Raw genomic sequence first — 27,505 nt, 5'->3', positions numbered from 1 at the left:
CCTCTCACTCTACAGCATGGTGGTTTTATTATACTCAATATGTATGTGTCACTGTCACAGTAGTGTGTGTGTGTGTGCGTGTGTAATGAAGCAGTACAAGCTTCTCCAGTTGTGTGCCTGCGTCTTAGTCTGTTTGTGTTCAGCCGCTTTGGCTCTCGCGTCTTTAAATGCACAGATAAAAACCCCAGCCTGTGTTAGGTCGTGTGTTAGCCGTGTTGAGGGCAGCGTCTGCTGTGACCCCGTTTGTAGATGGTAGCGGAGAGCGTGTGTGAGTGGGGGCTGGGAGGGCTAATCCTGCTTTTCAGCCACCCCATTTGAGGCCGGGCACACGCAAACCCTGACCGCTCATTATCCTAACAAGAAGGCCATTTCACCTGCGACTGGGGGCCCTGCATGGCCCCTGTTAGTGTAATCTTCCTCACACACACGCACACACATAAGCACTCAGACACATGCACGCACACACACACACAAACACACACACACACACACACACACACACAAACTCCGCCAGACCCGACGCCATTCAGGACAAGCAGGTGGCCACTGACGCACATAATTGCAGACAATTTGAGGCAATGAATAAAAATGATCTACATTACTTCTTGCCGAATGTTGTATGTGCTTGGTGCCAATAGAAATCTATGGAAGGGCCTCTTTTAGATGCTGAAGAAAAGAGCCTATCAAAGGCAGTTCAGGAGGAAAGGGGGAGTAGGAGTGATTAATTTCTTAAAGAGTGAAAGAGAGATTTAGTACATTCAGCTGACTGGCATCTAGGAAGAAATGAAAAAGCCTGCAACAGAGAACATCTTTCATACTGTTTCCTCTATATAATCTTCAAACTCTGTGCATTACTTCTTCTATAGACTTTGCACAACTTTCTATAATGTTAAGAGGCTGCATCAATAGTTACTAATCTTGTGAGTGTTCATAGATGATCTCAGTGTATGCAACTTATTTTTTGCCATATTTCAACAACTTTTCCTACTGGACAGATGTGCACATCTATAATTAATGGATTAGTGCATGCTCTATGTGCGTATACAGTTTCACATCAGCCCAAGCCTCTGTTAAGTTGATTGAAAAGTATGATGTGCCCAGTGTCAGAGCTGATTGTGTGCGATGAGGCGTGAGCAGATTCGTTAATTACTGACCTGAATTTGCTGATAATGCATTCACAGCTATTTATTATAATACGTCCAATTACAGCGCCATACAAAGCTTCTGTATTCAAAGTCAAATTAGAGGGTGTTTGTGTCATGCCAGTCTATTAGAGATAACATGGAGGGAGAAATAAAATAAAGAAAACCACCAAAAAAAAATGCTTGTTTCAGAGCTTCTGTCCGCTGAGAGGGTGAAGGCTCAGTCCATTACAAACAATAAAACATCTTAAATCCCTTCAGAATTCCCAACTTCCTGGCTGCACGTGAGTGGGTTTGTGTGTTTGTTCATCAGTGTATGCGTGTGTGAGGATGTGTGTCTTTTATTAACACCTGCCTAGCTGGGCGGTGCTGCTCTGTGTCGGCTAGCTGATGAGTGCAACCTGGCACGGGTTCAGCCTGTGTCACCGCCAGTTTGCTGTTTCCATTTCACACATGATTAATTTCTGAGAGAGAGAGAGAGAGAGAGAGAGAGAGAGAGAGAGAGAGAGAGAGAGAGAGCGAGAGCGAGCGAGCGCAATAGACAGAGAGGGAGCTAGTTTGCAGTGAGAAAGGAAGAGAGACAGAAGGAGTGAGGACGTGAGAGAGGGAGAGAGAGGGTGGCCCATGTTCGGCCCACGTGGCTAAAAGTCTTTTAGAATTCCTGCAGAGAGGGCTGAGGGGAGAGTGAATGCAGCCAGCCGGGGATCACTGAGCCTTTGTGTAATTGAGGCAGCAGCAGCCTTCCTTTCCTCTTCATTTCAAAAGGAGCAAGGGATTGTGAAGTGCAGGGAAGGGCTGAGGGGAGAAGGGGAGGATGGAGGAGGGGGAGAAGGGAGGGAGAGGGCTGTTTCGGGGGCTGGAGGAGGGCTCTTTTTTTTTTTTTTACGAAGGGGGAGGTTAAGTTGACAGGAACAAAAAGAATGTGTTCCGCTAATTTCTGCAGAGCTGCATCAACAATAATAGGCTCAATTTCTTTATTGCAAATTTTATAACTGTCTCCCTCCCCTATTTCCCACCCATTCCTGCTTCCAGAGCCTTTCATGGCTCACATACGCCTGTGGTCTTAACTCACAACAGCTCTGAGTAGCACTGTGTAGGTCTGAGACTTGCTTGTACAGGACTGTTAATTAATATCTTACTGTAGCATATAGTCTGTCTGACAGTACGCTGCAGAGAACCAGAGGGGAACTGAAGCCTTAACAATAACTCCCAGTCCTCCTTAATCCTTTTATTCAAAGCCTCTTATTCAAACCATGTTAACGTTTAAAGTGCACCTATTATGCTTTTTTTTTTTTTTTTTTAGATATTACCTTTCATATAGTGTGTTATAGAGCTGTTTGTGAATGTAAAAAAAAAAGTCTGCAAAGTTTCAAAAATCAAAGCGCACGACAAACGGAGTTATTGACTCCCAAAAGAAGGAACCGATTCTGAACAGCTGAAACCAGTCATCAGTAATTCCAGACTTAGTTCCTGTACTAACCTAAGTAGGTTTGTAACAAAAATCCCCGCCTGTGGTCTTCATTGGCTGCTCGTGAACAACGTGTACTTTGACCCGCCCTCAAACATGACAGCTGAGGTTGTGTCCTGAAAGAGTTAGGTTCGTGACTAGAAAACGTTGTTTTCTGCACTGCAAAAGCGAAACCACTTTGCATGGGTTTAAAGTGTCAGTGGTTAGAGTTCATTTTAAAACGATATCACCGACTTTTGTTTGTGTTCAAGTCATTTCACTAACGACTGCTTCTCAAATCTAGACCATCTTGTGCCTTTGGATCACAACCTGTATGTATGATTAATTATTTAAGTGTGTATTTTCTACCAAGTGTTCCAAATGTGTGGTTTTGTGTTGTATACGTGTACAGCCAGCGCACAGCTGTTATCCTCTGCTAACCGGCTAACTCACGTTATTGCCAAACTACATATAAACTTACCAGTTAAACGTCCTGTTCTTGTCGTGCTTGCTATGTTGGTTCGGGTTGAGCTTCCAATGTATCGTTATCGGACTCGGACTTAAATTGATAAGGTGACACCAACATTACTGAGCTGAAATTCAGATACGGTAGTGGGCGTTTCCTTTCCGAAACACACTGTAAGCGGTAAACCAATCACAACAGACTGGGACATCTGACCAATCAGAGCAGAGTAGGCTCTCTGAAAGGAGGAGTTTAGAGTGAATGGATCCTTGAGTGAATTGTTTGTGACACCGAGAAAAGGAGGTGATGCTGCAATGTAAATTATGGGAAAATGAAGGTGTTTTTTGACCTTGGATGCATGTAAACCTATTGTATGAGACCTCTAAAACAAAATTAGGCACATTTATATAGCATAATAGGTGCAATTTAAAGAGAGTTAGTACACGTGTTGAGTGTGTGTGTGTGTGTAAGTAATGTTTTAGGCACTGATGGGAATTCTCTTATATCATATACTCTCTTATATTATGAACTGTATTAAGACACCTTGGATACGGGGAATACTGGGTTATAGTTTCTGTTTGTGTGTCTCTGTGCTATCAAATACCTATGATGAATGTATTCATTTAATTACCTCTTTAAATAAGCTGATCAACTGCTGTGTGTTTTGTCTAAATCTGTCCAGCACCTGCACAAGCAGAAACCCGCCTACTAAGCAATGCTGTTATCAATATGTATAAATACTCCTGTTCTAGACGAAATAAACTGGACGTCTCTGTGAGCATGCATATGTCAGTGTGTGTTCATTTAGACTCGCCAGATCTGAAACGCTCTGAGGAAAACTACACTTTCTCGCTCACAGCATAGAACTAAGAGTTAAAAGAAATAATAAGGCTGGAAAGGGCTGACGGAGGACTGAAAGACATAATCTGAGATTCCTGAGATACATGGAAATCTAACGGGCACTCTATTTTTTTTAGTACAAACTTTGTTATAGATTTTTATTTTATGAATTCCACATTATCGAGTCAGTACAAAAAATATTTTAGATTTCCAAACATTACTTTTCCAGCACAAAATTAAAGTAGAAAAGTGTTTTTACTTTTCAGACAAAAAACACAATGAAGGCTGCTGGGTTTTTGCTGCAAAAATAAAAAGAAAGTGTGACAGTCAAAGTCTCCAGAAGAACCGTGGCTGGTTCTGCAAGATGCTCAATAAAACTATCAGCTCATTTCCTTATAAAACTGCACTAATTCTACCTGACACTATTAATATATATATTTTTAAAGCAAATGGCCAACACACCAAATATCAACTTTGTTTCATTTATTTCTGTTTACTGCTCTTTATAGTATTTTTTTTAATGTAGAAAAATTGAATTGCATTAAGTTTGAAGGCATCTTTGCTCCACAGCATTTCTTTGCATGTGCCTAAGACTACTGCACAGTACTGTATATGTACACACAAGTGCCCATTAGCTGTTTACATAGATGTGTGTTTTGTACTGTATGTGTAAGAGTGTGTGTCATTCCTGTTATGCTCCTGGCCCCTCTATGCTGTATACAGCAAAGTGAGCAGCATTGTTCAGCACTGCATCAGCATGCCGTGCATTTAGGAAATAATTACCCAGGATCCTGCTGTTTTTATATTCTGTTTCATCTTCTTTAATGGCTGCTTCTTCATTCACCTTTAATCCCAAACAGGACATAATGTGCAGAATCAAGCACCGGCCTTCGGATGAAAAGGAACACGTTCGCCACTGTCCCCAGCAGAACAGAAAGGAGGTAGGCCTTTAATCTTCCATTAAATGTATTCATGGTCCTGTGTCCTGTCATGTCATTGGTGCTTGAAGCAAAATCTCCAGTTTGGAGCCTCTGCTCTGCAAATCACCAGCTCAAGTGCATGGTGTTCTTTTAGGGATATTTTCTGCATTATTTTTGAGCAAACTAATGACATCTGTGTTGATACTGATCTGAAGAGTTTATAGGCACTCCTGCCGAGCCGAGACAACGTTTTCTTTTGGCTTGGCCTCGATTTTTCTCCCAGCATGACCCTCGAGGGGAGGGGGAGCTGTTTGGTCGAGGGTTTTGAGATGCTCAATTTTGAAAACAGCTCTTCTCTATGTCTATAACAGATCTAAATGTTTTTAGCTTAACACACATAAAGGATTTGCTTATACAAATCTACACTACCCAAGCCCAGTATCTCACCTCATAAAAATACAGTACTGCTGCTCACATTCTATCATTATATCACATCATTATGTGACATAATGTAGTTCGTAATTCATGTTTTTACCTCTGTAAGTCATTTATTTAAAATAATCCATTTGGATATTTATGAAGTTACAAAAATTGTTTTGTTTTGTTTTTTAAGTAAGGTGGTACATACATGCATTCACTCACTGCTCTCATTAGCTTAATGCCTGGAGCTGTACAACATATTATAGAGTTTCTCTTGTTTAGTTGCCTTATGAGTGACTCCATCTCACCACACTGAGCCATCCCTGCCTGATATTCTGTACTTCATTATAGTTCTGTGGCCACATGTTTCCTATTCCCCCATTAAAATGTATCATTTTCTTATGATATCAAAGACCAAAAAAAATATTTGTAGACTGGAAGTCATCATGGTAAATGCCAGTTGCTCAAAGGAAATGTCTTTTTGAGGTATTCTGACAGCTAGGACAGGCATCTCTTCACAGGTAAAGTATTTTGTTTTCAATTCCTATGCTGTATTTGAGTGACAGGTTCTCAGCCCTGAAGGCTTATGGGTGAGAAATTGGTTTCTGTAGTGTTTTGTTGTTGTTGTTGTTGTTGTTGTTGTTGTTGTTGTTGCTGCACATTATTTAACCATTATGAATATACCATTGTGTCTTAGTGTGTCTTTTTTTTCTTCACAGGTATTGGATATTGGATTCTGCAGAAAATATTACAAGTATTACAATATTACAGATTTTATTAAAAAGCATTATACATGAACCTGAAACGTAAAGTTAAACTTAACATTTTTCATTTTAGTTCACAGTTGAAGACTGGATTTGCCCAGAGTTTTCCTCCACTGGCATGATGTTTGTCAGATGCTTATAACTATATACCTGCCTGTGATTGGCTCATCTGTGTCTCATCACCAGCAGGAAACGACTTCACTTCCTTTAATAATGACTTCATACAGAATTATGTGCCGCCACAGTGTCTCTCGGTTTTATGGCATTCTTCTATTGTAAATGGTCCAGTTTATTTTGATGTCATCAACACACACACACACACACACACACACACACACACACACACACACACACACACAGGTTTTGAGACAGACTGCTGTGTTCAAAACACTATGTCCCAAATGTCCACTAACGGCTGGCCTTAGGCACTGAATAACCAGTGACTTATCAAAAAAAAAGTATAGTTTTAAATGGAGGAACAAATCCTAACTCAATATTCAGATTTGACATCATATATTTCCTTCAGATTGTGACATGGACCATCCTATCTCGCGTTATTAAATGGTGTCACCTTTTAACTCCTGATATTCAGTCAATTCATGCTGTTCTGGGTGTTAAACATTGAATAGGTGTAGAACAGTTTCTGTTTTAAATCCCTGAAAATAGCCTAATATTTCATGAATGTAATATTTATTTATTTATTTATTTGTTTGTTTATTTATTTATTTATTTATTTATTTATTTTTCAATTATGAAATACAATTAGTTCCTAGTAGTCTACACATGCTTTTGGACACTATATATATCCTCTGTATTTGTGAACTGACTAAACGTCCATGCTCTTTGTGTTTACATGTAGGCAGCTTGTTTTTCTGGCTGGCTTTTTATGTCAAACAAAGGAAGTTGTTTCCGTATGACTCCTCATGCCACTCCTCAGAGCCTCTCTGTCTCTGTCATCCACCGCAACATAAATCAGGTGATTCATGACTGCTAGATGATCAGTCACCAATGAAAAGGCTTCTACATGTAGCGTGCATGTGCGTATTTGTGAGTGTGTGCTTCAAGTTGTATGACGGGCAATAAATCTCTTCCTTTAGCGTTTGGAGTGCAGGAGTGCGTCTCGGAGCCGGAGAGGCCTGAGGCGCTCTCATAGGAACAATGCTGAGATCAAAGCGCTGAGCTCTGACAGCCAATGAGTGGCTTCCCGTGGCCGAAGGAGCAGAGCGAGGCTCACACCTGTACCAGGTGATTACAGGTAAATGTGCCTGCCTCTAATTGGACAATAAATGCAGCTCTCTGCTCACTAATAGAGGCAGTCTGCCTCACAGACGCCATGCTGCCATTTGGCCGTCGCCAGCCCTACCTGAGCCTCTCTCTCTCTCACACACAGTTCAGATGATGACATAGCGAAAGGCCATTCAGAGCAAACAACAAGATAAATTACAATCCAAGTCTTTAATGTGAACAGGACTGACAGATACACAGTCGTGCATGCCTTAAGCTTGCCTGAAGCTGAAATTTACTGAAAGTCTTTTTCTTATGTCCAAAACTATATATAACTTTGGGTATACAACTCAGATGTATGACTGAGACTGAGAAAAAAATAAAACAGTAATAATATATATTTTTTCTGTATGTTGAATATAAACTGTGGTAGACTTCCTTTAACACTACTACCAGTGTGATTATTACATATTTAGACTGTGCACAAAGTTACCTGTTATTTATTTTATTTTATTATTTATTTATTTATTTATTTATTTATTCTAATATCTAATCCAACTCAAAGAAGAAGACCTTACTCCTGCATTTGACCTTCAGGATGTCTGACAGAATCCTGCATCATGTAGCGAAATGATCGAGAAAGTCTTTCCCTCCCTCAGACGCTTGGCCGATTACTTGCATAAGGGCTTGATGCCATGAATCTCAGCTGAATGGAGCTGAATCTGAAGATCATGTTTTTGCAAAAATGCCATTTTCCTCAGTTGTGTCACTGTATTCCTTTTTTAATTATATAGAGAATTGTGAATAATTGACATGGAAAATCTTGTAGTAAAATAAATCTGTTCAAACCATTTACAACATGCTTTGTAGTTGCATTGCTCATTTGAATGCACATTTTTTTAGAAAGGAGCAAGGCTATTATGATTGATTACTATTCTTATGAGTCCCTAGTCTCAGTTTCTCTTGACATAGAGCAAGAGGGCTGACAGGAAGTCAGGGGTTTGCTGTCGAAACCTCAACTACTCACACCGCAGCTCAAAACATTCACTAGTGCATCAATTTAGCACAACACGCCCCACTGACCCCCTACTCCAGTTAGGAAGTATTTATGTACTGTGTATATATGTATATATGTATGTATATATAATATATAAAATATATTGTGTATACGTGTGTGTGTGTGTGTGTGTATGTATGTATATATATATACACATACGCACACTCACATATATTCCCAAATTCATTAATGCAAGTATCAGAGAACCAATACAGCTGCCTTTCATTCTCGTTGTCTCTGCTGGAGACACTCCGTGTGTGTGTGTGTGTGTGTGTGTGTGTGAGTGTGTCTAGTGGTAGTACAGTAGAGGGCATGTGTGTGAGAATGTGTACATGTGCATGTTTGAAGTCTGTTGGTGTGGCGACTGGATGCTCGTTTGGATGTTAGTGTAATTGCGGTGGGGAGATCAAAGCCTGGCAGGACAAGTGATGTTTCAGAGGTAGTCTTTAACTGTTTTTCTCTCTCTCTCTCTCTCTCTCTCTCTCTCTCTCTCTCTCTCTCTCTCTCTCTCTCCCTCCAGCCACTGGATACCCCCCGCACATCTCTGCTTGTAAAAATGATTAAGGCCATGTTTGTCGTGCCTTTACGTACGGCATTGCGTGATAGGGAATGGCATCTAGTGCACTCTGCCATGAGCTCTTGTCCCGCTGCACGGCCTTCTACAAATTACCTGCTCCGATTTAGGCTTCCACAAGCCACTGCTCTTCAGTTAATTACGCCACAGCCATCTCTCCCTTAACCACACTAATATATTTATTTAGTTATTTATTCACCTCATTTGCTTAACTTGTATTTATTATAGTAATGACATTTCCATCTGATGTATTGTGTTCAATATGAATGGATGCAATATAATAGCTGGTCAGAGATTTTTGTGTAAATTTTAAGAATCAGTCTTTTTAGAAGCAGTTTTATAATGTGCTCTTAAGTCAATTGGAGCCTCTTGAGTAGGTGTGTTGACCTTTAAGAGAAAGGAAGCGTTACTGCACTGAGTGAGTCTAGCCAGAATGCCAGAGTGCTAATGCCACTTACCAAGCATCATGCTAAGGTGCTTTTCCTAAGTGTGTGTGTGTGTGTGTGTGTGTGTGTGTGTCTGTGTGTGTGTGTGTGTGTGTGTGTCTGTCTGTCTGTCTGTCTGTCTGTCTGTCTGTCTCTGCATGTGTTTGTTTGTGTGCCCATGTTTTTATATCTTTGTGGGGACCAAACATCCCCATCATAATAGGAGTATCTTACAATTTTGACATTATGGGGACATTTGGCTGGACCCCTCAATTAATTTTTCCCCCAAAACTGTTTGTTTCTTTGTCTATCTACCTGTTTATTTACAATCCCCTTCAAAACTATTGGAGCGCCAAGGTCAATTTATTTGTTTGTGCCATACACCAAAGGCATTTGGGTTTGCGATCAAAAGAGGGATATAAGATGAAATTTTAGGATTTCAGCCTTTATTTCCTGGTTTTTATGTCTAGATATGTAACATAAAACATAGAACCTTTTGTATCAGACCACCCAATTTTTATGCGAGCAAAAGTATAGGACCAGATAAGTCTTGAAGTAAATTAAAGTATGTCTTTGTATTTTTCTTCACAGCTCTCACAATGTTTCTGTCATCAGCTGTTGTTGTTTTCCTTGGCTGACCCATTCAGTGTCTGTTGCTCAGCACCCCAATGGTTTCTTTCTTTTTCAGGACATTCATGAAATTGTTGTATTTAAATAGTTGTATTGGTTATACCCAATGTTTGTGCAATGTCTGTGATTGAGTTCACCACTTTTCTCATCTTCAAAATGGCTTGCTTTTCTCCCGTAGACAGCGCTCTGATCTTCATGTTGGCTTTTCCCTTTTAACAACAAATGCAATCTTCACAGGTGGAACTGGAGGCTAAAACCAAGAGGAGCTGTTCAGAGCTGTTTATTGTTTAAACTGTCAATTTAACAGGACACACCTGGGCAACAAGAAACACCTGTCCGCGGCATATTCCAATATTTTTGCTCGGCTACATATTGGGTGTTCTGATACAAAATGTGCTATATTCTATGTTGTTTAACACAACTACATATAAATACCAGGAAATAAAAGCTGAACTTCTGACCTCTCTTCTCATATTTATCTTTTGATCTCAAACCGAAATGTCTTCAGTCTGCAGCAAAAACAAATGAATTGGCCATGCCGTTCCAGTAGTTTCAGAGGGGACTATATTTATTTGTTTGTTTGTTTAAATTAAATATTCAAAATGTTTCCTTTTGCTGAGTTAGAGTTAGGTGTATACACAGCATTAATAATTGTCAGAAGGTCCTCACAAGAATAGCAAGACAAACATGCATGCAAGTGTGTGTGTTTTTCCTTCCAGAATTCACCATTCAGAAAGTGCTTAGGTCTGCATTGCCAATGCCGGTCCTAGCTCATTTGGTGCCCTAGGCGAGATTCATCCTCACCACGGATGAGCTGCGTGTTGAACTTAATACAGCCTTGCACACACTGCCGCTTATTTACATCGGCACTAGGAGGCGCCCACAAACCAATTTGACCGAACAAATTTTTCTGAGGTAATAAAAGACATGAGAAACGTTAAATGTGGCTCTGTACTGTTAATCGGATTCAGTGGAGCAACGGTAGGGTGGCGTCCTAATTTGAGCCTAATCATTTTATTGGTTTGTACACATAGGGGCGGTTTACATGACATTTTCAACTTAAAACGGAAAACTTTTTAGGAGGTTTGGCTGTTTGTTTACACGACAATGGCGTTTTGGGGCTTGAAAATGCAAACTTTGAAAACGGATTTCAAAGTGCAAGTTTTTTGAAAACGATACCGTTATCGTCGTTATCGTGATGTGTAAATGTGCAAAAATTAGAATCTGTGAAAATGATGCTGTCACGCGCACACATATTACGTGTTCAGTCTATAGGCATGCGCGCAAGTACTTCAAGACAACGCGTGAGACAACGGATCGTTTTGACAATGTTGTCATCTGTACGCAAAACTTTTCAAAAACATTTTTAGTACATTGTTATGTAAACTTACCCATAGCTTGCCTCAGCAGTCCAGAGAGTTAAAGTGCTGAGCATTCATGTGTAAATGAATGATAAAGATACAAGGGACAACTAATGAATCAGGGATTTTGTTCTTTATTCTTTATTTGTATTTTATAGACTGAAATACAGAGCTTCACAAGATTAGCTTTATGACTTGTAAGTTCTGGAGGGAATTGTAACAGTGCACACACTGATGACACCAGATCACAGTGATTGGTTAAAAATAATGCTGAACCCATCCATCCATCTTCTACCGCTTACTCCTTCTTCAGGGTCATAGGGACCTGGAGCCTATCCCATGAAGCATCAGGCACAAGGCGGGGTACACCCTGGACAGGGTGCCAGTCCATCGCAGGGCACAATCACATACACACTCACACACCCATTCATACTCACACACCAATCAGCCTACCATGCATGTCTTTGGACTGGGGGAGGAAACCGGAGTACCCGGAGGAAACCCCCACAGCACGGGGAGAACATGCAAACTCCGGGAATCGAACCCCGGAGGTGTGAGGCGAACATGCTAACCACTAAGCCACCGTGCGCCCATAATGCTGAACCAGGAATTTTAAAAAGGATATTGATTCAGAACCCCCTTGGAGAAATTAAGTCTGCTGACCTACCACTAGTGCCATGTTGCATTGGGAAGTGTTACCGCCTCATAGGATTTGAACCTGAGCTCAAATCTGTGTGGAGATTCTGCGCATGTTCTCCATATGTCTGTGGAAGCTTTCTCTGGGTTCTCCAGCTAAATTGCCCATAGTTGTGAATGACGGTGTGTGCATAGTGCTCTGCAATGGACTGGCATCCCATCCAGGATGTCTTCCTGTCACACAGTGTTGCAGTGATAGACTCCTGATCCATTGCAGCCCTTACATTGCAGAACAGTTACAGAAGATGTATAAATGAATGAAATACCACTACTATGAGACGGAGCACATTTAGTCTAATAAGAGGCAACTGGACCATAACAAAAATAAATAAATAAATTTGTCTATGTCCCCCTATAACATACGCTATCCTTATGGAGGAAATAGTCATGATCATTATATATATATAAGTGAATTAAGGATGTTAAGGCACAGTTCAGTCACACTGACACTTTATAGAGTGCAAAACCACCAGCTCTGTTCATGTTTTTGGAACTGCTGGCATTTAATCAATGTTTGGAGGTTTCAAAGTGATTCTGAAATGATGTCTAAGGCTTGAGTTTCCATAATGTCCTACACGGGAATGTTTCTCTCAGCCTCCATCTCTAGGGAACTGTGGCATTTTGATTAAAACAATACAAAAAAAACTATTTTTCCACAAGGAGAGTTCCTGTTGTCTGCTGGAGCAGCTATTGGGAGCCTGTAGCTATAGGTTTAGTAATGAGTGAGAAAGAGTTGAGTAAGACTGAAGAGTTTAAACAGAAGCAGATGCCACTAATGAAGTTCTCTCTTGTGCTCTTGCTCGCTTGCTCGCTCTCTCGCTCTCTCTCTTTCTGTGTGCACAAGTATAAATGTCTGTTCTTAAAGAGTTCCTATTGTTGGTAGGTATCTGTGAGATCTTTTTGTGTGTGTGCGTGTGCGTGTGCGTGTGTGTGTGTGTGTGTATGTACGTACGTACGTGTGTGTTTATTTTGTCCATCTGAAAGTGTTTGTACCAGCATTATCAGTAATGAGATCTTAACTAAGAGCTTCAGACCTGCTGTCTTTCCCCAACAGGACTCATTTGATGAGCGACGGTGCCTGAGGCCTTCTTGTTGTTCTGAGAAATGCTCCGTCTGTGGGATAGAGACATTGATAAATGCAGTGTGCTGCTCATGTATTACCTGCACTACCACCGGAGATAGTGATCAGAGGTTAAAGGCATTCAGTGGGATCAAATACAACCCATTAAATGCTTGTCCTCACAATGATCTTTGCTCAGAATCTCTTTCAAATCTTAATGGGTCAACCTGTCGACAAGCTCACATCACCTTCTTTTTGTTTCATCCAGAAATGTAGCCTTCTCATGGTAAACTCTAAGGTGTATTGGGAAGAATTTTCTGGGGGGAAAAATTGACAAAGGTTTACAAAGGTCGTGGGAAAACTAAGCTTGACATCAGACTTAAAAAATACAAATAAAAAACCAAATCCATCTATTTGACCTGTGGCAAAACACATGTTCTAATATCTGTGACTCACCTTCTTTCCTTTATGGGTGAATCTTTCATTTTTCAAAAGGAAAGTCTTGATGACTGATCGTAGAGCTCTTCCTGAAAATCACCGTAATTCCCATCCTCTCTTTTTTTGATATGGAGATTCCATGTGTTTTTAATCAGGCTAATGATAGCGTGCAATCGCCAGCGCTGTGGTGAGCAGCTTTGTTTATTAGCTTGGTGATAAGGGTTATAACAAAATACACATGTCACAGCCTGAGTCCTGCGGCCTGCCAGTCCTAATGAGATAAATAAATGAATTTAGCACCGCCACATAGCACTCCTGAAAGCTTGTTATCAGAGCGAGAGCTGCGCGCTAGAGCAAGGGCTGGGAGGGCGACAGTAGGCCTGATGTACACATGTCCTTGATTACCGTTCATTCCTCTGCCTTTATTCTAATAAGTGACATTCTTTATACTCCGTCGGACGACTCGACAGTCTGACAGTGGATGAGAATAAATATTGCATGTGGTTCACATTAAGCTGTCAGCGCCGGGGCCGGGCGAGAGACGGAGAAATGCGTGCTGCAACACTTTCCGTGCTCTTGTCACAATTGTCACATCTTGATGATTCCCCTCCTCTCTCCTGCTCTCTCTGCCTCACCCCCCACCCCCCTTCCTGCCACCCCGACTCTTTTCTTTCCTGCAGTCACTTCTGCTGAGTGACAGCACGGTTGCCCTCGGTACAGAATTATTTTGGGAGAGGTATTCTTGAGAGGGTTATTGTTTTATTGCTTTTCTTTTTTTTATCCCCAGTTCATTTTTGTCACAAATTGCGAACAAGCCACACTCTGGCTATGATAATGTGGCTCCGGTCATTTAGAGGACAACGTTTTACAGGGAACGCTTCAGTGTGTGTGATTTTTAAACCACGTGTGTGTGGGGGGTGGGGGGGGCATACATTTGCATGTTCAATTCCATTCAGAGTGGCTTGTATATGTGTATATAAGAACATTAACAACAAAATTGACAGAGAATACCAATGGTAATAATATTAAATACTAATAGCAGCAGAAATATCAATAATAACAATACTTATGACAGTGGTCAGAATAATAACTATATTAAGAATATTAATACTAACCGTAAAAAAAGAAATCCAGTAAAATCAGTATCAGTAATAAGGGCTATAATAAGAGAAGGGATTGTGGGGGTGGGATGGAGGTCGGGGGTTTAGTAGGAAAGGGGAGGTGTCATATGCTGTCTTTCAATGAGTGGCATGTTGTTACATATTTTGAAGCGAGTGATGCTGTGTGCCCATCCCCAAATTACTCAGATTTGTAAAGTCATGAAGTTGATTAGAGATTTGGGCCTGTGTGTTTTGAAATGAGTTGTGCAGTCTCTCCTCTTAGGACAGCTAGTTGTTTCTCTGTCTGCCCTTTTCAATGGTGAGGCACTGACTCTGAACCAGGTCAGAATCTGTATCTGTCTGCCTCTGCTTTGTAAGGAGACACTCCACCAGTGGGGATCTTTTAACACTTCTGGGTTTTTGCTACCGTCTAACATTACCTTATCCTGATGGCTGTGAATGAATTCTTCCATGATGGATTTATATCCTTTATTGAGCTTGGAATCCTTTATTACTGTGCGTTCTCCAATAGTTATGGACCGGTTTATTCTTTGAGGACTAAGATGGAAATTTGGGGAAATAGGCCCATTCATATCTCTCATAACGATCTGTTAACATTATAATCCAAACTCTGCTTTTTTTATTGGTGATCTGATTGGTATTTGTATTGGGCTATAAAGCAGTGCTGATCTGGACTATGTGTTCTGTGTTAGAGACAGGGTCACTGAGGCTCAGAACCAGCTGACTAGGGCACTCATTTCAGGGTTAAATTTTAAGGGTTTGTAAGGCCTTAAAATGCAGAGTTTCATTGAGACTTGTCTTTAAGTGCATCAAGGGGAATTAACTTTGGATTTTGTATGTCATTTGTACAACTTTATTTTCCCTTATCCTTTGATTTAAAAAAAAAAAAAAAAATCAGATTCCTCTTATGAAGTGAATATGTGCTTGTATGCGTGTGGGGAATGTGTGTTGTGGAGGTGTGCATTGCATGTGTATTTTCTGATGTATTTTTGTGTATTTTCTGATCTTTATTTTTCAAGGTCTTTTGGTTGCTCTCTTTAAAAAAAAACCCTTGGAGCGCTGGAACTTTTATGATTAAAAGCTCTCTCTCCCTCTTTCTCTGTGTGTGTGTGTGTGTGTGTGTGTGTGTGTGTGTGTGTGTGTGTGTGTGTGTATGTTATGCAGATTACACAGATAATGAGGTATTTCTGAGCTTTGTCACTTTCTTTTAGTCTCCTTTCTGGTACTTGATCAGCTACTGGACTGTAAAGGAAATATGTAGGATGCAGACTTGTGGGAGAGAGAGAGAGAGAGAGAGAGAGAGAGAGAGATGGAGAGAGAGAGAAGGGGGTTAACAGAGACACAATGGGAGGCTGAAAGAGCCATAAAGAGGGTCTGAGAGAGCAGAAACCATTTCCTCTCAGGGCAGAGAACTGGCATGCCTGCAGACTGTGTGTGTGTGCGCGCGTGTGTTGTACATGTGTACGTGTGTGCGTGTTCACAGGGTGCAGCAAGCGGCAGCTCTTGTGTCCTTGCAGCCACTCACTGCTGTGAGGATGAAAGGAGTCCCACTGTGCCCTCTACACTCCTCCTGCTCACACTCCTCCATCAGCTCATCCCCTCTTCCTCTCATCCTTCCATCACTCCGCTTGCCCAGGGGGGCTTGCGCACTCACCTCATACACCTGGCACAACCAAGATAGGATTTCAATGTTTTAAATAAGAGATAGCAAAAGAGAAACAAGAGGCAGTTTTAAACAGAGGATGAAGTAGTTCAGCTGAGAGTGAGATGGAAAAAAAAGGGGGAAGAAAGGAATAGTTGAGGTTTTGCTGATGAGTTGGTGGATAGCACGCATGCATGCCAGCTAAAGCTGCAAACTAACAGCCTCTAATGCATCTAGAGAAGAGGAGAAGTTGGGTGGAAGGGAACAGCAGTGAAGATGTAGTGGAAACATGTCTGGTAAGATCATGTCACAACAAGCTGATCATCAGCTGCAGTCAGAAAAATGAAAGTAAGAAAAGTGCAAGAAAGCTCACATTCTTCAGCTTTGGGTCATGTGCATTAGTTTGCTTATTTTTTACAATGATATGGCTGAGCACCCAGTTGAAATTCTGAGCACACCACTTAAACAGACTCAAATGAACATGACTACACTCTTAAAAATAAAGGTTCTTCAATGGGTCTTTACATCACCATAGGTTCTGCAAAGGACCTTCTTCTTGTCAAGAACCATTTTCATAGTATAGGGTTCTTGAGCAGTGTATTGGTTCTTCAAGGTATCATCCCTTACCAGGCTAAAGTGAACCCTATAAGGTTCTTAGTGGGAGTGGAAAAGGTTCTCCTGGCATCACTCTTAAGAACCTTACTTTGTGTCTTTAAAGTACTAACTAAGGTATTTTTTTTAGAGAACTTCTGATAACATGGTTCCCTGTGGCACTGCTGTGTAGAACCATTTCTGAGTTCTTTAAAGCACCAGTAAATAGATGGTTCTCTGAAGAGTAAAAAGTTCTTTGTGCAACTTAAAAGTGTTCTCCTAATTTTGGTTCTAACTGGAAACTTTATTTTTAAGAGTGTAGACTAGTTTATTTAACTACATCCTAAATGGCTTTCTGCCACACTAAAGATCCAATATAATACACCAATATCCAATCTAATACACCAATATCCAATGTATACACCAATATCCTGTACACCAATATACCAGTCATAGTAGGTACTGATTTCGGTAGGTGGCTCTCTTTTAAATTATTATTTGGAACAACGAATTTCAAAATAAGACATTCAGTGAATATATCATAATACAGGCTGTCCCAAAATTCTTCACACATAGGGGATTATGTTTGCCAGAACCATGTCAGTTGTGCCTTCATCAGTGGATGTTCGCGGACATCCACTCCTCGTTGGTCTACGACACTTCCAGTCTTTTTAAATTTGTTAAGAAGTTTGGCAACAGTGTCGTGTGTGATGTGCTCGCCATGTTTCCTGTTAAAGTCCATCACAAGCTTGCGACAGTTTCCAGTACCAGGCACGGTTGATTGATTTCAGAATGATTTCAATACGTTCTTCTTTTGCCACAGTCATTTAAAAAAAAATCCTTTTAAACTAAGCATGAAATTTTTCGGAAGACATTTTGCTCAAAAGTGTTCATTTCGCCTATGTATGTAGACTTTTGGGATACCCTGTAGTAAGTCTAGATGAGTGAATTTGTGAGTGTTATAATCTTCTCCAGAACTGATGGATGCAAAGAATACCGACCCAATCATATTCAATTCTCTTCATAACAATTCACTCATGCAAACTTGTCGACATTTACAAGCGTGAGACCATGTTGACAAAAATGTCCTGAGGTGCTTTTGATTCTCTGTCCAGCTGTGAGAGGGAGTGTAATGAAGTTATGGGGGTGTAGATGGAGGTTTAGCCTATCTAGTCAGCATTCAGTGTGAGAATCGAGGCTTTAGAGGCTTCGGCATTGCCTCTCTTTGTCCTCGCTGGCCCTATGGGAGCTTTACCTGCTTGAGCTTTGGGAATTAAGCTGCTCCACTCAATACAGCCACTCAAAGGGGCAGGACACAGGTTCAGGTAGCAGCACCTGTACTCCAGTCTGTTCCCTCCCTCCTGCTCTGTTATTTCTCTTCTTTCCCTCCTTCTCTCCTCTGCTCCTGCTCTGTGTCATTTAAGAAGATCAAAGTAGAGCTGAAGCCTGAGGCCACCTCTATCAAGGGGGAAAAAATCTGAAAGTAACCTAGTTAAATGAGCACGCAAATGTGCACGCACGCACACACACACACACACACACACACACACACACACAAGCAAAACACTACCACTATTAACTATTTGCATTAAGAATCTCTCATCCTGAGACTCACATACTAGCACTAATCATCTGCTTAAATTTTTTTTTCACTTCAGCCATAATTATTAAAGCTGTTTTTTACATGTTAAGTGCATGTGTTTTCTTCGTTTAAAATGATCTAAAGTACAACGTATTTGACATGTAGCTGTGTTCCAGAGTGTAATCCTATAAACAGTGCTAAAGTGTTTCTAAAAGCACAGACAGAGCCTGGTGTGTTCTGCGGCCGTGTTTGAGCTTTTCAGTTTCTGAGTGATTAGCAGAAATAATGTCTCTGTCAGCCTTAATCACATTAAAACATGGTTAACATTTAATTTTTCCCATTTGATATGCAAAAATTTCCACTAGATTTGCAGTGAAGGCTATTGAAATTCCATCATAAAAAGAATAAAAATTTCAGGCATCATTTGTTCAGATAGAAAGACACAGGGCAGAAAGTGCTGAATCTTCCTATTAGTGGTGATTTGAGAAATGAGCCACTCACCACAGGATGTTAGGACAGGGATTAGACTCCCCTACCGCTCATTCAGTCTCTCTCTCTCTCTCTCTATGTGTGTGTGTGTGTTTTTGCCAGAGCTCTCAGAGTTGCATGTACTTGTATTTTTATATTATACTTAGACCAACATCATTATACATATTTGTTATATTACATGTTCTATTAAGATATAACTAATATTTTTTTTTATCTTTAGTTACAGATTTCCATTTTCATTTTATCTTATAAGATTCTGTGTGTGTGTGTGTGTGTGTGTGTGTGTGTGTGTGTGTGTGTGTCTGATGTAGATAACACAGATAATGAGGTTGGTCTATTTGGTAGTTGATCAGCTGCTGGACTGCCAAGGAAATATATAGGAGGATGAAGACTTGTGCAGGAAGGCAGGAAAGGGGAGAGAGAGAGGTTAACAAAGACACACTGTCAGACTGAAAGCCATAAAGAGGTACTGTGATTATTAATTATATAAATATTACTAACATTGTATCATTATTCATTTAATAATTAAAAAAATTGTTTTATATATATATATATATATATATATAATGTATATATAATGTATATGTATGTCATTTAGATCAATTGTCTTGCCAAATCCTGTCCGATGTGTGTGTGTGTGTGTGTGTGTGTGTGTGTGTGTGTGTGTGTGTGTGTGTGTGTGTGTGTGTGTGTGTGTGTGTGTGTAGTCCATAATTTCCAGTGAACTTAAACATATCAACTTCAAATTCACGCCATTTCCTTAACACCTGGCAACATGACACTTCTACAAGCCATTATTTTCACAACATAATTGTATTCATGTCCAAATATGTTAAAATGACTTGCCAAAAAAAAAAACAGAAAAAAAACTAAATTGATGCTTTGACATTAACATTTTTCCAGTTCATTTGTCAAGTTGTTTGTTCATGGACAAATAATTGGGAGTGACTTTTGATATTGTAAAATTATGAAATACACCATAAAGTTACTTCAAATTGGTCGTGAAAGCAGTGTTGACAGAGCATCAAATCTCTTAATTGACGCTGCTATGTGTGTGTAGTCAAAGCAGGCTGTGTGTTTTGCAGCCCTCAGAGAGAGTGTGTTACTGGTCGCATGTCACTCAGTGCCAGGACCCCAAGACCTCTGTGCTCATTTAGCGTCTCTGTGCCAACATTATGAAAATCATCCCTCAGCGTTGGCGGAAGAGCTTCTTTGTTATACTGCTGCTACTCTCGGCCCTGTCAAACCTTCACCAATTACAGTCGCAGGTACAATGGGCTGTTCACAGGATCGCAGCCCTTGACTAGTGTGGCAAGAATGATTTGAGAATCATTACTCCAGAGCCTGAAGAGAATGTGATACCTGAGGGATGCAAATAATGTGCACACAGCTAAGACCGACAACATCCGCCTATTATTGATAACTTGCTATTATCCAGGATCGGATTTACTCCCTCTTTAAAGAACTATCCATCTACCAGGTCGTGCGTTCTTCGATAAATAAATGTAAACTTCTCATTTTTAAAAATGGCCACCAGTTTGAAAACATCACAAGTTGCAGGATGAAGGTCTGAGGATTAAATGTGAAATGCTGAGACATGTTCAGCAATGTTGCTGTAGAAACGGATGGACCTGTATGTCATAGAAAAGGAGAAAAGTTTCAGTCAAATACAGCACTGCATATTTGAAGAAATCACATGCTCCTGTTCAGAGTTTATTAACTTGTGGAATTGCAGTAATAGTTCTGAGGGCATGGGGCTTTTTTGGACAGAACAAACAGGAAGTTTGTGAATAATGGCAGCGGATCCAGCCACTGAAAGCTGTCAGGATCAGGATCGACGTGAGGAAGTGGCTCTCCGATTCTATTCTTTGAATCAAGTCCAGCTGAAAGCATGTGGGCTTAATCTCATAATTGCTCCTCAACTCAACCCCCGTCCCCCCATACACACACACACACACACACACACACACACACACACACACACACACACACACACACACACACACTCACACACACACACTCACACACACATTGTTCTGATGAGGAGGCACGGCTTTGTCCCATACTGTCAGGTGTCCCACTGGTTACGAAAAGGGGGAAATCCACTTAAAAGGGCCACAGAATAAGTGATTGACAAAGAAGGGTTTTTTTTGGCAGACCTTCAAGCATTTTTCATTTTGAGCCATAAAACGCAGGCACGAAACATTAAAGTCATTCTCACAAAAGAAGATATAAAGGTGAAAAAGGCTCTGTCAAGAACTTATTCACCAGGCACTCCTTTTTCTTTACTTGATGGAGTACATTTAAAAAAATATATATAATTCTTGTCAGAAATGTTTGAGCCTCTATGATCACATTTTCTTGTGGCTTTTTAATGTTGTTGTTGTTTTAATATATCACTCTAACTTTTTCATTCTATGTAGGTAAAGTTTAGGGGGGGGAAATGTAAATATCTTACTCATAGGTTCCTTAAAATTATACATTTTAATTTTTATTTTTTACTTTACAAATTATTATTATTATTATTATTATTATTATTATTATTATTATTATTATTACCCCAACCAAAATTATTATTACCTCAATGTGTGTGTTGTAGCCATCATCCTGAAACAATTTGGTTAACAGATGATCAATGGTATCATATTATAATATACATTTATGGCATTTCGCAAACACCCTTGTCTAGAGCAACTTACATTTATTTACATTTTTTTAATAGAACTAAGCAGTTGAGGGTTAAGGGCTTTGCTCCAGGGCCCAGCAGTGGTAGCGTTGAGATTTAAACTCACAACCTTCTGATCAGTAGTCCTACATTTTAACCGCTGAGCTACAGTACCACTGCCCTACCACTAATATAGAGTTGTTTTATTCAGTGATTGCTGTGTCTTTGGCTTCTTCAGCTAACCGTGGCCCTGGTGGTCAGGCAGATTAGTGTTACCATCTGACTGAGTCATGGCACCAAGTGCTGGAGTGCAGCGAAGCAGAAGTGGAGGGGTGAAGCAGCACAGACTGAGAGAGAGGAGCAGCCATCTCTAAGGTTAATTAGCATTCACTCTCCCTACACTTTATTATCAACTGTGTCCTCAGCGCACTCGTTTAATTGCGTGCGCTGATAGAATAATAAATGGCAGAGTAATTACCATTATAAAGCAAGGATCCCTCTCTTTACGGAACAACTCAGTCAAAGGAGATTTTATTCTAAATTAAGTTTTTAACTGTCATCTGTCATCGCAGGTATAATTATAACTTAGACATTTTGGGTTCATTGTTCTCACAATGTGAAATTCTCGGCGGAGAGAAAAGAAATTGTGACAGCAGATTTTTCGGAGCATGGAAAATGATGTTGGGAAGAGTTTTGAATGTGTCTAAATGAGACAGCAAGTATGCTAATTAATCAAATGCCCTCATACCGGAATAATATATTCAAAATTCAGATGTCTTATTTTATTTATTTAATCAATTTATATATTGCTAGTAATACATACTGGAGAGGATTACGATTAAAAATAATTCGTTACTGAAGATACTCAGCTGGCTGAGCTGTGTACTTTTCTAAAAAGGTTCCAAGCGATTATGAATAATTACTCTGATTTGGTTTTACGTGACCGTGCTTATTGTTTGTATTGATATGAATGTGTATGAATTTAGCCTTAAATGTGAAGTTTCTGAGACTATTTCCTCTGATCAGGAGAAGCTAAGGAATGATCACCCAGGTGAGTCGTGCTCACTTTTACCTGCACCACGATTCAAGCATGTGGCCAGTTATCATCTGTTTTCAGCCTGGTCGCATGGCCGCCCCACACCACCATCACAGGCCGCAGAGAATTGCAGTTACACAGGAAGCTGCTGAGCAGCAAGCGAGGTGCCGCATTGATTGAGGAGGGCAACAATTGATTTTGTCCATTACGTGGTGAGAATGTTTCCATCCTGCGCAGATCAGGCTGCCCTCCTCCTGCCGCTGGAGATAAGGCCCTGCTGCATTGTGGCTGCCTAATCTGTGTGACGGCACTTGTCTGGGTTGAAATTGATGTGGCTTTTCACAGGGCCGTTTTGTGGGCCTCTACAGGGGGGTTCCGCCCCCTGCGCTTCTGTCTCAGTTTTGCCACAGGACCACAGAGAGTTGAGCACATCAACAAACATAAGAGGGATTTGCATCAATACAGATGTTTGGCTTTGCATTCATTCGTGCAAATGTTTGTGAAGAGGATAAAAGGATTTGGAAGTCTTGTAATGAAGTCTCACGACTTGTTGAATTACATTTTGCTGCTGCAATGGCATGTTGGTTAGAAAAAGTACATTTACTAAAGCATTAATAATTTAAGCAAGGAATCTGGATTTGCTACAAGCACATAAACAGGACTTCTTTTTTCTTTTTCTTTTTTTTATTTTTTTTACAAGTAACTTGCATTTGAAAGAGTTCATATGTTTATTAAGCCAGTGGTTGCCAGTGTGAACTCTGTCCCTGCACTTATCTCTGTGCAAACAAGAAAGAGCTCTCTTAAACCTTTCAACCAGGGTCAACAACAGAGGTCAAAAAACTATTCATTAAAAAAAAACAGGTCTAGGAACATAACTGATTGCAGCCTGCCTTTATTCGGAATGAAGGGCATTTAGTCAGGTAAGCATCACTGAGTAACTATATTAACCCAATACATCTTACACTGTAAAAACTACACTCTGTAACATGGCACATGCTTTATTAGGCAGGCTCGAGGTGAGCATTATCTATCAGGCAGCTCCCTATAGCTGTCGCATGTGCTGCGTGTCACCCCCAACAGCAGTCCAGCGCGAGGCAAATCACGGTCTCATCTATTTCTCTCCACACAGACAAACCCTGATGCTGATTAATGGTAATTAAACTTACAGGCACTCCGTCAGTAAGATTACACATGGAAGGTAATGTATTGGAGTCATTAAATACACATCATTCTCCTGGCATGAAATATGTTGACCCCAACCTTATTATATACATAATTAAAAGTGCTCAACAGTTCCCCAGCCGTGCTCCATGGAGCAGTGAGGGGATGTGATGCAGCTCACCAGCAGACTCAAGTTATATTGATGTGGAGCAGGAACGTCATTTGTTTGGCTCATTTGTCACTCTCCTTCCAGCTCATCTCAGCATATAAATGGTCTTTTATTAGAGCATGCAATTTCTGTGGAAAAGAGAAAGGTCTAAAAGCAGTTTTATCATGTTTATAATTTTGTCTATATGTGTCTATATTTTTCTTGCAGACCCTTACAGAAAAGTCACATGACCTTCACGTGTGATTTCTTTTCCACATATTTTGTTTCACACATTTATTAAATTTACACATGATATATTTACTTTCACATGTAGGACATGTGCTTTAATTGCTCATAAAATAATAATAATAATAATAATAATAATAATAATAATAATAATAATAATAATAATAATGATTAAATACACCTTAACAGGTCACATTCACAGACTTACATGTGAAAAATTTGTGATCACATGTGACATATATGTGATTTCAGGTAGCTTAGAGCATGGCTGCAAAATATGATGGACACAAACCAAATATATCAATACATATAAATACTACTGAAAGGAAAGTAATGCAGATTTTGTTTTGTAATAAGGATAAGTATGGACCTTGGACATTTTGCATTGCATTACAACAATATTTTACACTTACTGCCAGAAATTGATCTTAAAATGACTGCCAGTGACTATCATGCAGGTCCCGCAGTGAAAAAGCCAGAGGCCTGTCATGTTCTCTGTCACAGTGAGCCACGATCGTTGCTGCACAGATCAATAGCAGGTGTGGATGTGGATCATCGGTGTGGCTGGAGGGCATTGATAGCAGCTCTGAGGCTTTATCAGACTTAGCAGTGTTTAAAGGCCAGAGTTCAGCACAGTGGCGTCCTCAAAATTATCTACTATTGGGGACGCGCACCACCTCCCAGCTCCCTTCACCCCTCACCTATTCAGATGACCTAAAACCTCTTAAACACCTTAAATCCTCAGTACACCCAGTCAAGCAAGATATACACTGCTGTATTACAAATCTGGACAGTACCTCACTATAAATCGTCTTAACAATGTATTCATTTTTCTCCTACTCTTTCTTCTTCCTCTGTCCATCTCTTACTGCTGTTCCTAATCACTGTGCTTCTCTCTTCTTTTTTCACTAAAGCAGAAAGGAGCTAAGACTCTGCAGGTATTCCAGAGTGAGCCGTGTGCTCTTGGAGAAGGGCTTCATTATACCCAGAGTAATGAAATTCAGGCATCGCAAAGAGGCGGCCAAGGGAGCGCTGTCACGGTGTGGATGAGGGAACTCTCCAGTGATCAGACAGGACTGGCAGTCCCACAGCATATAACAGCTCACCTCTGCATTTCCACAGGGACAGAAATTACTGCACAGTCCTGACAAGCAGTACTGATCGTTGATCTAAACAACACTGTTTTCCACCTGCTGCATATCCCCTGGACCTGCTTTACCAACCTTTTCTCTCTCTCTCTCTGTCTCTCTTTATCAGAGCAGATTTTCTTGGCGTCTGCAGGTTTCTCTATCTGGAGAATGCTGTATTCATTGCCAGCACTGCTCAGATGCTGCTGTTACACTGATAGTGTCAGACAAGTTAAATAATGTGTGAAATTCTTTACATAAGGACTGTTACACGGATGATGAGAGCACGGATTGAGGCTTGCATATCTTCTTTCATGGCTGGCGAGGTGTTGTGACCTTTTAACTGAGCTGGCCTGCTTTGATATGGCTGTGGCTTGTTCGTATAGAGTGTCGATTTTATTTCTTACAGGGTTTCAGATAGCCGAGAGCAAAAGCATCGGAGCGTGTACTCAAAAGAACATAAAAGAATCACTACTGAGCTCTCCACTGTTCCTAATATGGTTAATACTATTATTAAAATGACATATACGGTGCATTTGTAAAGGCAAAAGCAGTGTGATTAAACAGGGCAAACACTTTTATGAGCAGTGTAGTTTTCACTTAGGTAGTGAATTAAAACGCTGGGATCCTGAAGCCTAGCCAGTACATTGCATGGCACTGGACACGCATTCACACACACATTCGTGTAATAATGCTATATCTACACCTAATCGTATTAACTAAAAGAAAGAATTTGATACTTTTTAAGTTTTTAAAGCATTTTTCTTAGAGGGGACTATAGAAATGTCCCCACAAGGTCAAAATCGTTCAAATTTTCCAATTATTATTGAGGCATTTGTGGGCATCCAGCGATAAATTTCACATACATCATATTGTTCACAATAAGAATTACATTTCACCATTAAAATAAGCTTTATGTACAGTTGAAATAAAAATGTGATGAGTGGCTCACAAACATATGTTGTTTTGAAACAGGGTCCTTTAACTAAAGTCTAACCACAGCTTTTAGAAGTTTCTCAGGCCCTAATTGGTCTGTGCAGATGTGTCTTCGTCCCGAGGGTATGTGTCTTAACTGTTGTTCGTCTCATCTGGTAGATGTGCTGCCATTGTGACACACCATTTCAGCTTTCACGGGAAGTGCCCGAGGCGAAGAACAGCATTTCCCAGAACGATGTCACAAAACTGTGTGTGTGTGTGTGTGTGTGTGTGTGTGTGTGTGTGTGTGTGTGTGTGTGTGTGTGTGTGTGTGTGTTGGAAAGCTTCACCTGGCGCAGCAACAACAGGTTGACTGATCCAGCTGCCTAACCTGCTCTTGGTGCAGGTACTTCTAATATGGCTACACTAAACACATTCTACACAACTTGTTCCACACCTTACACATGTTTTGACATGTTTATAGACTTTTGGCCAGCTGTGAAATACAAGACGACAACAACAACAACAAAAAAAACTCCCAGACTCCCAGTTTATGGCTTCTTAAATGGGAATACAGTTATTATACGTACTTAGTTAAACCATAGCTAAGGGTTGCATTAGCATGTTATCAGCAGTAGGACATTGTAATGAATGTGTACACTATTCAGGTCAGTCCCTGAGGGAATGCATGCCCTGCAGGTATTTGCACTACAACACCTGTTCATGCTAATTTGCTCATGTTCCCGCAAGGCATTGTAACGAGGTTGTTTAATTGGGTGTTGGATGGTGTTAAGTGGGAGCAAACATATGAATACAGGCTTCAAATTGAAAAGCCTAAAATTAAATCCTAATTAATATGTGTAGAACCCAATTAATACTTAGTGTCACTGATATTAAAATTAAAGTCAGGTGAAAACACAAACAGATTACTGTGAAACTGTAACTGATTTAATCACATGAAATTACTGGTGAGGTAAAACAGCAGTACAGGTTCAGAAAAGTCTGAAGCTTTATTCAATGCATTACTGTTATCTATCTGTCTATCTATCTATCTATCTATCTATCTATCTATCTAAAAACAATAAAAACATATATTTACTTGTGACACTGTAGTCTTGTCTTGTATTTTATTTTATTAATGAATGTGAGAGGAAGCAAGGGATTTTGAATGAGATTCTATCATGATAGGTGAATTAAACAATTAAAGGATGAAATGATAGCCCAGAGCAGTTTGAGCCTTAGAAAAGAGTGTTAAGCATTAATCCTAAACAGTGTGTGTGTGTGTGTGTGTGTGTGTGTGTGTAATTGAGACAGCCCTTTA

At 40.2% G+C, this 27,505-nt stretch overlaps 1 long non-coding RNA gene across 9 annotated transcripts in view; it reads left to right on the top strand.

The window, feature by feature from the left end:
• LOC124628248 (uncharacterized) overlaps positions 1 to 27,217 on the top strand; it is a 48,688-nt gene extending 21,471 nt beyond the window's left edge. For 4 of the 9 annotated variants that reach the window (XR_008396585.1, XR_006982653.2, XR_006982651.2 and 1 more), the window contains exons 3-7: positions 4,753 to 4,833; positions 5,952 to 5,986; positions 6,070 to 6,972; positions 7,094 to 7,251; positions 7,786 to 8,072. This is a non-coding gene — a long non-coding RNA (uncharacterized LOC124628248). Of the gene's footprint in view, positions 1 to 4,752; positions 4,834 to 5,951; positions 5,987 to 6,069; positions 6,973 to 7,093; positions 7,252 to 7,785; positions 8,073 to 19,197; positions 19,353 to 21,789; positions 21,927 to 25,059 lie in introns of those variants that run through there. The other 5 variants (XR_008396586.1, XR_006982652.2, XR_006982654.2 and 2 more) reach the window with 4 other exon arrangements.
• The last annotated feature ends 288 nt before the right edge of the window (positions 27,218 to 27,505 follow it).

This window comes from Ictalurus punctatus, chromosome 6 (genome assembly GCF_001660625.3).
Source record: "Ictalurus punctatus breed USDA103 chromosome 6, Coco_2.0, whole genome shotgun sequence".
Classification (NCBI taxonomy): Eukaryota; Metazoa; Chordata; class Actinopteri; order Siluriformes; family Ictaluridae; genus Ictalurus; species Ictalurus punctatus.
The sequence above is the reverse complement of the archived record's forward strand: the minus strand, read 5'-3'. Positions and strand labels throughout refer to the sequence as shown.